This window comes from Mustela erminea, chromosome 8 (genome assembly GCF_009829155.1).
Source record: "Mustela erminea isolate mMusErm1 chromosome 8, mMusErm1.Pri, whole genome shotgun sequence".
In the NCBI taxonomy this organism is placed as follows: Eukaryota; Metazoa; Chordata; class Mammalia; order Carnivora; family Mustelidae; genus Mustela; species Mustela erminea.
In genome coordinates, this window is record NC_045621.1 from 22891836 (window position 1) to 22907345 (window position 15510).

Below are 15510 nucleotides of genomic sequence, written 5' to 3' on the forward strand. Positions count from 1 at the left end.
TTAAACTAAAGAGCTTCTGCAGAGCAAAGGAAAAAATAAATTGAAAAGTCAGCCTATAGAATGGGAGAAACTATTTGGAAACCATACATCTGATAATGAGTTAAATCCAAAATATATAAATAACTCCCATAACTCAATAGTAAAAAAGAAAACAATCCAATTAAAAAATGGGCAAAGGATATGAGTACTTTTTTCCGAGAAGACATACAAATAAATGGACAACAGATATATGAAAAAGGATTCAATATCACTAATCATCAGGGAAATGAAAATCAAAACCACAGTGAGATATCACATCGTACCTACTAGGATAGCTATTATCAAGAGGGCTAACAATGTTGAAGAGGATGTGGAGAAAAGAGAACTCCTATAAATTACTGACAGGGATATAAAATGTTACAGCCATTATGGAAAGCATGACAGTTCCTCAAAAAACAAACAAGTGAACTATACCATATGATCCAGCAATCCTACTCCTGAATATATAGCCAAAGGAATTAAAATTAATATCCCAAAGAGATATCTGCCTGCCCTGGTTCACTGCAGCATTATTTACAATAGTCAAGATATACAAACTAAATGTCCTTTGTTAGATAAATGGCTAAGGAAAATGTCTCAAACCACACATACAGAGGAATATTATTCAACCATAAAAAAGGAAATCCTGTCATTCATGAACCAATAGAGAGAATATGCTAAGTGACATTAGTCTTAAAAAATGACAAATACTGTATGATATCACTTATACATGGAATATTTTTTTTAAATATCTGACTTTATAGAAATAGAGAATAAAATGTTGGTTGCCAAGGACTGGGAAGCAGGGCAAGAGGTAATAAACGTCCAAAGATACAAATTTTCAGTCATAAGAAAAAAATCAATTCCGAGGATCTAATGTAGAACATGGTGTATACAGTATACAATATTGTATACTGGAAATTTTCTGAGAATAAATCTTGAGCATTCTTGTCACATACACAAAGAAGTTATATGTTAGCTATGTGGGGTTACAGATATGTTAATTATCTTGATCTTGGTAATCATACTATAATATATGTGTATTTCAAATAACCAAGTCTACACTTTAAATATATGCAAATATATTTGTAAGTAAGTCTCAATAAAGTTAAAAAATAAAGACAAATTCATTTCTAATCATGGAACTAAAAAAAAGGTATAGTTTAATGATGTCAATTTATAATAAAGAATGATAACTATATCAAAAAGTAAAATTATGCTAAAATAGTAGGATTATATCTTCTTTCATTTTTCAAAATTTTAGTAGAAAAAAATGGCTAAGATGCAGTTCTTTTATTTGTAGCTTTCAGGGATCATAAAAACACAATGTTTTCAGTTTTACATATGTGTGGAGAGAATGTATAGAATTAGAGTTTTAAAAATTCTTGATCTGGAAAGGAGCTAGATATCATATAACCCAATGAGTGTTTTTTAACAAATGAGGAAGTGAGAAATTCTGGGAAGCAAAGTAACTAACTTGAGTCATGTGGTCACTGCAAAACAAAAAGGAAGCCTTCAGTTTCCTTCCTTCCAGCTTAGAAACCCTTTGCCATCCTTTGACATTTTGGATGCATGGGCTGCATTTCTCCTTGAGGTTATGACAATAGCTTTACTTCTTCTAATCTTGTCAAATGAGCAGCCAAGTTTCTTGAACCTAAAGATACTAAGTTATAGTCAAATTTTTCTCTTTTGCAGAGATTATTTTGAGCTAGGTTAAAAATTCTTACATTTTACTGTACATGGAATTTTAATATTCCAGCAAGACTTTAAAGTTATATATATATAATATATAATTTAAAATTATGTATATACATATACATATATACATATACATAACATAAGCTATATATTTGCATATAGTTTTATGTTTATGTTTAGTGTGTATATATATATGCACACATGTGTATGTATGTGTGTGTGTGTGTGTGTGTGTGTATACACACACATATATATATGTAGTTTTCAGGTAGTAAGAACATTTTAGGAGAACCCAAGTAGGAAATGTGTTCAAGTTATTACACTATAACAATACATATTTTTCTGTTGATACTATTGAAGCAAAATGTACATTTAAAGCACTCAAAATTGACCTAAACTATAATAAAATCTAATACGTTTGTTTTAGCTTGAATGTTGAATAAAACAGATTAATATAAAAAATTTAAATTAAGACTAGAAAGGACCATGGGAAATAATGTATTTCAGACTCCATATATAACTTCAACTGTCTTCAAGGAAGTAGAGCTAGCCCATGGTAAAGATTATCCTAATTCCCCCATTTAGTTATTCTGATACTTATTTAACATCATTATGTTTGTCAAAACTATTTTTTCCTCATTAAAAACTTACTGAAATAAAAACAAGAAACAGTACTGTTTTTATGTAAGAACTATTAAGAAAATACTCTCCTTCTCACCCTTATGCCTTTTCTCTACGCCCCATGACTCAAGAGTTTGCAAACAAGTTTTCTAAGTGGGAATCACTTACTTGTTTCAGAGTAGTTTAAACTTGGTAAATTTTAGCACCCATTCTTCCTCAAGGGAAAAAAGAAATTGACTTCAATTGTAAGCCTACTATTTTATCAGCCTATTAAGGGGGCATTTTTCAACCCTACTAGCAGCTAATTAAAGGAACACAGTATCTGTCTCAAACCATCTGGCCTACTAGATGTTGTTGACAAATGTAACAGTTTCCATGCCGCATATAGTGAAACTATTTAAGTTAATAAATTACACAGCCATGGTAGAAAACCACCTGACAGCACTTGTGAGAGCCCCACTGATGCCTAACATCATCCGAGGCTTGTAACTACAGCTTTCGGGGAAGATCAGCTCCAGGATATATTAGCTTTCCTACAAAATCAAAATCCCTTATTTATAGCAGTGTCACACATGTACATAATTGGAAAGTTAGAATTTAGCTTTTACCTGCAAAGCATATGGTTTATAAATGTAACAGTGTAACATATATTATTATCTACTGGGTTTATTACTTTACATAGATCTGGTGTGTTGCTGATTCCCCTCATAAAAATAATAACCAGAGATCTGAATTTCAATTTTTACAATTATATGATTTTGTTTAAAATTATATATAAAAATGAATGTAGTCAAAAAGTTAATGTTTCTATGACTATTGGTGTCTTGGAACATAAGGTTCTGATGCCTATTTATGATAGGGATATAGAGAATGTTGAACACACACAAAAATTTATTAACTTATTTTTTCACTTTAAATATTTTAGGATAGCTGATAATTTTTGGAATAGAGAACCAGAAATAAAGGATAAGTCTGAAAATGGGAAAGATAAAATATACTTGTGTCAGTTCACCCTATCAAAAAATATGTACATCCTCTAGATTATATTCCACATTCACAAGTATGAGTGTACATTCGTATGTCTGAGCACACACACGTGCACACATACACACACAAACACCAGGCAATTTAAGTCATTTTTGGATCTTGAATGAATCATACAACTATTTGCAAATATTTCCTTTGCTAGTTGGTAAAACTACCAGAAAACCAAACCCTGATAGAAACTCACTGGCCTATATATTGAACAGAGCAATCTGTAAACCCAAAATTTTGATGAACTATATTTTGCAGTACTTTTTTTCAAGTCTTCCCAACACACATACTATAAGGAGAGATTCTCAGATAAAATTCTGTCCTTATGTAACCTTGATAATATATATTTTTTAATGCTGGTAAGTACGTATTTGATATGTATGTTTCATTCCCCAATCCTTTTTTTTTTAAGATTTTATTTATTTATTTGACAGACAGTAGTAGGCAAGTAGGCAGAGAGAGAGAGGAGGAGTAGGCTCCCTGCTGAGCAGAGAGCCCAAAATGGGGCTCCATCCCAGGACTCTGGGATCATGACCTGAGCCAAAGGCAGAGGCTTTAACCCACTGAGCCACCCAGGCACCCCTCATTCCCCAACCATTAAACAATTTACTTACCTCCCCAAATGCTCAAATAAAAAAATAAATTATCTCCATGCTGATTTTATAAAATCACTTAGATTTAAAAAAATGCAGTTTAAACAATTCACTAAAATGTTTTCCTAATTTGCTTAAATTCTCCTGCAGTTTTAATTTTTTTTTTTTTTTTTTTTTTTTTACAACACAGGTAATAAACACCTTTTTTTTCTTTAAATAGCCATATTATGCTGAGTGAAGTAAGTCAAGCAGAGAAAGTCAATTATAGTTTCACTTACTTGTGGAACATAAGGGATAACATGGAGAGCATTAGGAGAAGGAAAGTGAAGCGGGGGAAATTGGAGGGGGAGAGGAACCAAGAGAGACTGTGGACTCCCAGAAACAAACTAAGGGTGTTAGAGGGGAGGCGATCTGTGGGGGAAGGGTGAGCCCGGTGCGAGTATTAAGAAGGGCACGTATTGCATGGAGCACTGGGTGTTATATGTAAACAGTGAATCTTGGAACACTACAACAAAAACTAATGATGTATTGCATCTCCAAAAACTAATGTACATCAAAAACTAATGATGTATTGTATCACCATACAGTACATATATACACTAACATAACACAAAACACATAATACATAATGATGTATTGTATCACCATACATTACATACATACATACACTAACATAACACATAACACTAATGTATCACCATACCTTACATACATATACACTAACATAGCACAATAAAAAAATTTAAAAAAACTGTATTACAGGTATCTTTTTGAATATTACCTTGTATTTTAAATACTGGTTTTCTTCTGTTTTTCTTTTTTAAATCAAAATGAGATTTAATCCAAACTGAGAATTTTCCTTGAACTCAAAATTTCTTATTCCTTCATGAACCAAGACATGAACTCCTTAAGACATGACATGTATAAATATTTTAGTGTACCAACACATACATGTATATACTGCAGATGGAGTCAAAATGTAGACATTTTTGACCAGAGATCTTTTACAATGATAGAAGCATCTGGATGGGGTTCAAGAAAGCCAATAACTCTAGTTTCAATATACTTTTGGTATGTACAAGCCCTATGTCCCAGCTCCATTTCACAAAGGAAATACTACTCTAACATTCAAAGTTTACTGAAAGTATCAATTAAGGGGGGAAAGGTATCTCTTAAGAAAAAAATGATAACAAGATCTGTGAAAGAAATAAAAAAAGATCTTGACATTTATATGATTCCATGAATATCTAAGGCATGATATAGCAGAGTGAAAATTGGAGATCAGTGACCAAATTCAGCCAGAAAGCATGCTGTTTTTCCTGCATAATAATTAAAAACTTAGTAAGTCACGAATTTTTAAGTTGGGTATATTTACATAACATTTCATATTTCCAAAATTTTAATTAATAAGTCCACAACAGTTTTGGAACTGTGTTAAGTCATCCTCTTTAGATAGGACCTGTATTCTCCAGTCCCTAACACTCCCTGTTGCCTCAAGTTATTGCACACAGCCAAACATTATTAACACTTCTATTCTACACTTCATAATTTTGGTGTAGAGTGCCTACATTCACACACTAGGAATTCTGATGAATATACACATTTCATGATATTCTCCTTTCCCGAGAATATCTTCCTGCACATGCCTTTTTGAACCTCCAGTCTTTCAAATAAAAATAATCAAGAATCAAAGGAGCTACAGTTTTACTAAGAAAAGACAGGGGATTAATTCTTCTTGCTTCTTTACTGTTGGAGAATGTCATGTTTCTCAATTTACTAATTCACCATTATATTTAAACTACTTAAATCTTAAAACCCATTAGAATACATTATAACCAATACAGAAAAAAGAAAAATAAATACGTTTCAATCTCTAAATGACTCTCCAAAGAATTCAGATATACTTTTTGCAAAAAAAAAAAAAAAACAGTTCAACATTTTTAGTTGACTTCTTGTATTTTCATTTACATATATATATATTTTTTTTTTCCCCATTTTAGGGCCAGGAGTTTCACAATGACTAATATATTCAGTCTAATCTATTATGATTAATTAAATTCTTTCACTCAGGGAGTCACCCAAGATATAGTGAGATAGTATTTTTATGATAATGTATTAATACATTAATATTTAGATCTTTCTGAAAATCCATCAAGGTATTTGAGAGGTCTTTAAGAAATGTTTCATAACCTTGATAGCTCTTCCTATTTCACTTACAAAACACATTTACACACTTTTTTTTTTTTCTATAGTTTGAGACCTTAATTAGTAGGGGTAACTACTGAGGTATATGAAAGAAAAAGTATGAAAGGTTCTAAGCCCCAAACTGACTAAGCCTCAGAATCACCTGGGCCCTTCCAAAAATATATGCCTAGGCTGTATCTATGGAGATTCTGATCAAGTGGATTTGAGTAAATCAATAAATCAGAATGTCTCAGAGCAGGGCCCTGTCATAGTATTTTCTTTTAAACTCTGCATGATTTTAATTTTCAGTAGGACTGAGAGACACTGGACCAGATAAGCAATAACCTTAAAAAAGTCTTAATCTTAAAATAATTCTCCTGAATTATCTGGATATTTAAACAAAAGTGTTTAGTTCAGTTAAACAACTGTTGGTTGGCTATGATAAAATTGTATGAAATGCCATAGTGGATTCCTAAGAAGTGTTCTCCATACTCAACAAGTCTGTAACTAATGAGAATCAGGGGATTTAACATACATGAAATAGTATTAAATTAAAAAGTACTTCAGCAACTTGGTACTATATAACTAATGCCTTCCTATTAGTACCAAATTACTAAAGGTCTTGAACTGAGGCAGAAGAGTTTATATATTTTATACTTGACATGACAGTTTATCAAATATATTTTTTAAGTAAAGGATTTGAAATTGTTTATAAACCCAGTGTTTACTTCTTAAAGGATTATTAAAGAAAATGAGAATACTTGGTCAGCAAAGGCTATTGCAGTACCTTAGGTGTGCGCCTGTGAGTCTGGATAGGAATGATGATAAAGGGACTGGCTTAAGACATTTTTCAAAGGATGACTGAAAAAAAGGAAGATGATAGCTAGAATCAATAACAACAACCATTCATGTCTGAAGGAATGTTAAAGTGATGGTTCCTTTAGCAGAGACAAGAACACAAAAGTTTGAGAAAGAACCCTGTTTGGGGAGGAAATAGGATGCGTCTGGATCCGTTGAAGTTAACGTGATGGGAGACACTTAGTTGGAAATATCCACAAGATAACTGGAGATTTAGAAAAGAAATCTGAGTAAAAAAGCTGAAGATAAGCAAAAGAAAAAAACAGGTATTTATTCATGTTATCTTTCTGCCTCAAGTCTCAGCTATATTTGGGGGGCAAAGGGCACTCTACAAGTGACTTCTCATAATGAGATAATACTGTATCAAAACATTTAAATACCAAACTTACTGATAGGGATTGCTAAAGTATATTCCCTTTCCTCTGGATTTATTTTTTTCTTACAGACACAATGTCTAGTTCACAAACTGCTAGTTTAGCATTTTAAACTCACTCTTTATTGATCAAATGAGTAAAGGAATATGAACTGCCTCAGGTAAATTATCCACCATGTCACTGAGAGCTTCTTTGCATGGCCTTTATTTATTTAATGGGTTTGCATAATAAGGATTCACCCACACAGTTTAGTCCTCCTTCCTCCAGGCTGGTTACCTAGCTGTCCTAATTACCCAGTAATTAAAATAAAACTACTCCAGATAATTGGCAGTCTTCTCTAATTGAAAACTGGGTAGATAATCATTGGCCTAAGGAAATGCCCCACTCTCATACTGTAATATGAATTACCATCTGTCTATTAAATTAGTCATTGTAAAATATTAACATACAAATGACTACAGTACAGGCATTATAAAAATGATCCTAGCATTTAAAATTTTTTCTTATTTTTTTGTTTTCATTTTGTTGATTTACCAGCCAATTTCTTTCTAGGAAACAGTAAGGAAATGTATTCTAGGGTTGATGAGGGAGGGGGCTATGGTTATATTGATGATGTCTACCCTAGTATCCAAAGTATTTTCTCTCCAGTGAACAACATAAACATTGAACCAAGGAGCTACAACAAATTACATTAAAAATTTTATTTATCCACCCATAGACCTGAGAGCTCCCAAATTTGTTATGTAAGACAACACATATACTTCTGGGGAAGTAGGAGTAAAGACAAAAAAAATAAAAATAAAAAAATAAAAAACAATAAAACATCCTGGAATCTTAAAAACTGTCCAGTGAACTAAAAAAATTCTTGAAATACAACTGGCATATATTGAGGAAAAACCCTAACTCTGCCCTTCCTTAAAGGGTAATTCTATTTGAATGAGAAAAGAGGGAGAAAATTCATAAATATCAACAGATCCTAAAAACAACATGAGTAGACATTATGAAAGGGGGTAATCTGATTTTTTGCTGTATATAGATTACAATACTGTCTTTGTAGACATTCTTATATGCAGCAAATCATAGCAGCAGTAATATCTTCAGTTAGAAAAAACAAAGATACAGTCACATTATCTAACAACACCAAGTAGGCAAAAATTGGGTGAACACATTCTTTTTTCCCAGGTAAAGCTAATCCTAGAACTAAAAGAATGACCCCCTCCCCCAAATCCTCTATTATTGACTTATTATTGACTTACTATTTGCTGGCATGAAGTAGGTCTTATTGAATGCATAACTGATTTTGAATGTGGACTGATGATGTTCTAAACAAGGTCAAACCTTGATCCATGTAAATACTCATCAACTGATTAGGCAGAAATTACTTAAGATTACTGAAAAGTCAAACTAGTTCTATAGCTATCTAACAAAATAAGGGAAAAACAGAATTGCAATGAATATGAAAAAAAAAAAGCTCCCAATGACATACTTCTTTGACAATCACTGAAAACAGATATTTTTAGAATTTTAGATTTAGTATGCATGTATTTGTAACGAGTCAGAATTTACTCTAGAAGTCATACCTATCTTGAAATATTTGCTCCAGTCTGAACAACAGAAGAATCACTTTCCTTAAATCCTATCAATCACTGCCCACTATGAGAAAAGATCAAGCTCAGTCTTGTTTTTTTTCTTCACAGAACCTGATACAAACTGTAGAGTATTTTACAGACTCAGTTATGACAAGATGTTTTTATGTTCAAATGCAAAGAAAAACTCCTTAAAAAATCATTTTGTGGAAGCGAGATGAAGGAGAAAGCTTTTAATACCTAGAACTATAACTGAATGATTTAGAATCATAAGCGACTAAGGGTCTGGGATCTCTGAAAGATAAACAGAAATATAAATTTTATTCCATTATTAAAAATTCAGTTTATACTTTTATACTTAGCTTTACCATGGCTTTTTCTCCTCTATATTCTTTTATGTACAAAGAAAAGTAGAATGTAAATCAAGCTATTTCTGTTAATTAATGAAAAACTATACTTGTTCTAAAAGTAGACTTCTCATGGATTATTTACATTCTAAGTCCCATGACACTAAAGTATGTGGTGCAATTTTCTTCTTTATGAATGTATATTAGATTTTAAATGACTTGAATAACCAAGATGCAAAAATATTAAAACTATAAGAGATACATTAACATAGGGTAGACATTACAAAATGACAGGGGGCCTCTCTCTCTTCATATGTCTGTGTATTCACACAAACATACACTTACACACACACACACACACACACACACACACTACAGACTGTGTTTGTGTTCCTTCAAATTCATAGGTTGAAACCTAACCACAAATGTGATGGTATTGGGAGACAGGGACTTTGAGAAGTGATTAGGTCTCAAGGTTGGAGCCCTTGTGAATTGGGTTAGTGCTTTTATAAGAGACCCCAGAAAGCTCCCTTGTGCCTTCTGCCATATGAGGAAACAATGAGAGATGAATCAGTAAGTGGGTTTTCAACAAATACCAAATCTGCTGGTACCTTTATCTTGGGTCTTCATAGCCTCTATAACTATGAGAAATAATATTTGCTGTTTAAGCCACTCAGCCTATGATATTCAGTTACAACAGTCCAAATGGACTAACACACACAATTTTTTTCTTACTCTTTTAACTATTCTAAAAGTTTATAATTTCTTTCCTTAATAAATTCAACCATGAAGCAACATTGTTCCATTATAACTTTCAAAATTAGCATCTGCTGCCTGGAAAGAAAACCAATTATATGTTGAGTTTATGTCCTATCTGCCCCCAAATTTAGGTCTGCTGAATAAATATTTATGCTTTCATTTGCTTTGGACAGCTGCTAAAATGCACAATTTTCTGGAAAGCTACATCTTATCATACATAAAATAATCCCACTTTGAAAAATCACTTTGTTATTAAACTAAGCTAATGTCCAATAGAATCATATTTATTATGGATCATCATAGAATAAATAGCATTACTTAACAATAAAAATAAAAACTATCATTTTCAAGTATTTATAATTTTCGCTGCATTGTGCTAGGGACTTTATACACATTACATCACTTAATCTTTGTACTAGTTCTGTGAGGTAGATGTTATTTTCCTATTCTATAATTTAGTGTACTCTGGCAAATAGAAGATTAATAATTTGCCCAGGGTTACACATATCATAAATATCTGAGCTATATATTTTTTATCTTAAGTCTGCCTGACCTCAAATTTAAATCTCCACTATTACAGAGCATCTCTTCATTAAGTTTCCTAGAGCAGAGTCTGCTGGCTATTTACCAAAACCACTTCTAATCCTACAGCTTGAACATATTTCCCTTAGAGTTGGGTACATCAATGAACTAAATTCTAGCCAAAAGAATGTGGGCAAAAATAATGAGTCATCTCCAGGCTTAGCTCACAGAAACTTGCCACATGCGACCTTCCATTTTATTTTCACCCATCTGGCTGCAGTCACCCACTAGCCTGCAGTGAGAATCACATGAAACTGGTAGGACCCTAGACAGAAGTTCAACCAGAAACATCTGCACTGAACTGTTAAAGAATGAGAAACAAGCCCTAGTGGGTTAGGCAATCGTAATATAAGGATTATATGTTCTATTCCTTGGTATTAGCCAATAAACTTTTGTCAATGATAGTTACTAAATCAAATGTGATTTTGATGCATTTTAAATTAAAATTTTCAATTAAAAGTTAAAATGATTTCTCTAATAGTCTAAATTTGTCCTGACAACATCTGGTGAAAGTATGACCTCTTCTACTGGGAAACACAGATTTTAGGTAAAAATGGTAACTTGAAGACAGAAAAATCTAAAAGAATTGCATTTTTATCACTTCAAAAGCAAGTGGCATCCAAATGTAGTTTTTAAGTGATGTCTAGGTACTTTCTTTCGGCAAATGCAGGTGTCAGGATAATAAATGAATCATTTATTTGATGCACCTAATACTTTAAAGGAATCTGCACAAGCCCCCAAAGGAAAGAGAAAGCAACAGCATACTCAGAAGTATTTCATCATTTGAAGATGATATAACAATGCTGACAAGTACAAAAGGTAACTACTTTGTTCTGTCATGCTGTGTTGTAGAAAACACAAAGCATTATGTGACCTTTAGAGAAACAGCCAAAAAGTAACTTGCTTTGTGATGCTTAACGTGGGTATTTTTTGAATATTTGAAGGTCTTGATTTTTGTCAGTTGTGGCCAGTTATGTCTTGTGAGATCTCAGGCATCTGAGAGAAGAATGCAGATACAGTAAACAATTTCAAGGGGAGAGAATGAAATTCACTGCTTATGAAAAAAAGACTTCTTGTTAAGCATCTATGTATATGCAGGCTCCTTGGAAATTTCCATCCATTAAATATTAGCTCCCAAACTGACCTATATGTGTATGTATCAGCCATGATTAGCATTATATCATATGGAGACTGTCTCCTAATCATTACTTGTTTTTTATTCCTATTTCAAGGACTACTCTAACACTCTTCCCTGACTGACTAGAGACTTCCACTGTAACTAACCCAAATTCTATCAAACTTCAGGAGAGAGCATAGTCCTGAGACTGGAAGATAGTACATATAAGAGATAAGTTGCTATTAAGTCTTATTTTTAAATATATATCACTACTTCCAGAAAACACAGTTATATTTTTATCACTGCTAATTCCTTAAATAAATAACAGAAAATTTCAGCCCTTTAGATTAGCATTCCTTAAAGTAAATTCACATGTAATATGCATTAGAATTACCTGAATATAAATAAATATTTAATCTTCAGAGTAAGCATTAAAAAGAATATAAAAAGATATGCCAAAAAGAAAACTATAGAGACTATATAATAGACTAATAATAATAATAGGAATAAGGACAATAATAATATGGTATAAGTAATAATCCTTTGTTTCTGACCCAAGAGTCTCATTTCTCTGATACCATCTATGATATAGTAGCAAGCTATTTATTAGCATGTAAGCACGGTAAAATCAAATCCTAGTTATTACATAGAAATCAAATTTTGTTAATTTCAGTGTCACTAAAATGACTGATTAATATGTAAGTACAAACTTTTGGGCTTATGCATTGTGCTATAATTTGACAGTCACAGTTCATGGGTCCATTATCTAGAGAGTTTTTTAAAATTTCTGATTCATTGGCCAAAGCAATCTAAAGAGAAGCTCATTTACAATATATACATGTGTCAAATCATGTTGTACACCTTAAATTTTACAACATTATATGTCAATTATAACTCAATAAGGCTGGAAAAAAATAAATGCAAAGAAGTTAAACTCTTACATTTGAAGGCATAAGGTTCTTTATATACTTAATCAAATAATCAGAGTTCACAAACTGGAATGCTATTAAAGAACACAAGGCTATCATAAATTTAATCTCTTAAATGGTATATGGAGTCTAGGAGCATCTCTATATACCCAAAATATATATATAGCTATCTTAGTGGGTAATGATCCTAATTTCAGCATTCTAGAACATTTTCTTTGGTAGTCTTTATAAAAGGCTCTTAAAATTCACAAATGGCAATTATATCATCTTCCCTCAAGCACTTTCTCGGGCTTTAAAAAATGAGTATATTTCTGAAATTTTTCCAGTATTGCTTTCATTGCATCTCCAAATTTCTTCTTCGTCATCTGCCAATTCCAATAATCAACTGCTTCTGCACTCTGAAGTCTGCCAAGAACCTCTGAAAAACTATTTTTGAACTGAAGTGACAATTATTTTATTTTCTAATATCCTTAGACCTTGCATCTTTGGTTATTACGCTTTCTCATATATTCTGAAATCCTAGTTTCTTCTTCCAGAATATTTCCCTAAAAGTAGAAGCTAGGAGCCAACTACATAAAACTTTGCTCATAGTATTTTGTCAATCTCTTTGGAAATGATCATGAAAAGTAATTACCTAAAAACTCTGATACCCAAGCATGACAAGTCCAAGGCAAATAACTGCTGATTTTTAAATATCTCAGAATGAAAATATACAAGAATAGTGATATGTACTATACCATTTCATGACATATTGTTACAATTTCTCTTTTATTATAACTCTTATATTCATTTGATATATACTTTTTATAAAAATGCTTTAATAAATACTTCTAAGGTCTAAGAGCAATGAGGTTAAATTCTATTGATGTTATTACTGGTCAACATTCAAATACCTTCCCTAGTCTGGGGTCACAAAAGATTAAAACTTTAACATGCTTCTTTAATTTTGTATAAAAATTATTACACAGTGTTCTGTGCTTTATCATCATAAGTCATCACTGTTAGAATTACTTGTAAATAATTTATTTTAAATAAATTTGTGTTCTACATTCCTAATATGCAGTGTTACAATGGGAGAAACAATACTTAGCGCTGGAGTCAGACAAACATGAATTTAAATAATGCTGCTACTGTTTTCTAGGTAGGTAAGCTTAGGTAAATTATTGTCTTCTAAATATCCTCATTTCTTCATTGGTAGCATGTGAATAAAAATTCCCACAATGCAGGATGTTTTTCATACTCTAATGAAATATTCTATGTAGAGCATCTATCACAGAGACTGACATATAGTATGCATTCCAAAAACAGCAGAGAAAACTATTGCTACTGATAACACAAACTGATTAATTATTAGGTGAGTTAGAAGTTGTTGATATATGCAATATGGGCTTCATTTTCACTAGAACTTATCTGATCCTAATGAAGTAATTTGTTAAATTTGGACCTTTAGAATACTTTATATGCTTAATTAACAATGAAATATCCCAAGAATTCACTATCAATCATTAGCATGTAGCATGTATTTATAGAAACACTTAAGTGTAACATTCAATAAACATTTAATATTTCTATTCTTAGAAACATTTTACACGTGGAAAGACATAACACAAATTATTTCTATTCATCTTGCTCTCAAATGTATTTACTTACATAACACTTAACTACTAGACACGACACAAAAGCAAAATCATTTAGCTATAGGTATGATGATCATACAATTACTCTCATCTAATAGATTTGGATAATGATAAATTTGAGTACTTTCCAATACAGCTATTGTGTAATATAAATAAAATTGAAGTGTACAAAGGTCTACATATTTATGTAAGCTGTAGAAGTAATAAACTGGTTTGACAAGGTACAGAAGAAGAGTTTATTGTTTTTTTTTATGTTTTCAACCGTTTACTTTTTAAATCAAAATTTCAATTAACATATAGTGTATTATTAGTTTCAGAGGTAAAGTTCAGTGATTTCATCAGTTGCATATAACACCCAGCGCTCATTACATCATGTGCTTTCCTTAATGCCCACCACCCAGTCACCATATGCTCCCCATCCAATCCCCCTCCAACAACCTTCAGTTTGTTTCCTCTAATGGTTTGTCATCCTCTCTGATTTCATTTATTTTAGAAAAGTCTGTGGTTTTGAAATATTTTAAAGACTAAGACCTTAGTGACCTTATGATTTCACATCTTCTGGTCCTAACTCATAAATAGGATTTGAGTAAAATGTTTTTCATAATCAACGATACTATCTGTTAAGTTTGAAATATATACATATAATTAAAATATAAAGTATAAAATGTTATATAAAATATAATTAGAAAAATTATAGTAGAAACAAATTTCAAATAATATTACGATGGGTATTCATCCTTTCTGATGGCTGAGCAATAGTCCATTGTATATATGTACCACATGGATGGAACTGGAGGGGACTGTGCTGAGTAAAATAAGTCAAGCAGAAAAAGACATTATCATATGGTTTCACTCATATGTGGAACATAGGAATAGCATGGAGGGTCACAGAGGAAGGGTGGGAAAACTGAGGAGGAAGAAATCAGAGAGGGAGATAAACCATGAGAGACTATAGACTCCGGGAAACAATATGAGAGTTTCAGAGGGGAAGAGTTTCACAGGATGGGGAGGGCATGTGTTGTGATGAGCACTGGGTGTTACATACAACCAATGAATCACTGAACACTACATCAAAAACTAGTGATGTACTAAACAGTGGCTAAACGAACAAAATAAAAAAATAATATTACAGTATGGTAGGAACAAAATGAATTATCAGACTATGAAACTCC

At 32.0% G+C, this 15510-nt stretch overlaps 1 protein-coding gene across 5 annotated transcripts in view; it reads right to left on the reverse strand.

The window, feature by feature from the left end:
* The window catches only part of ERBB4 (erb-b2 receptor tyrosine kinase 4), a 1157734-nt gene that overhangs the window by 1115196 nt on the left and 27028 nt on the right, over positions 1-15510 (reverse strand). The window lies entirely within an intron of this gene.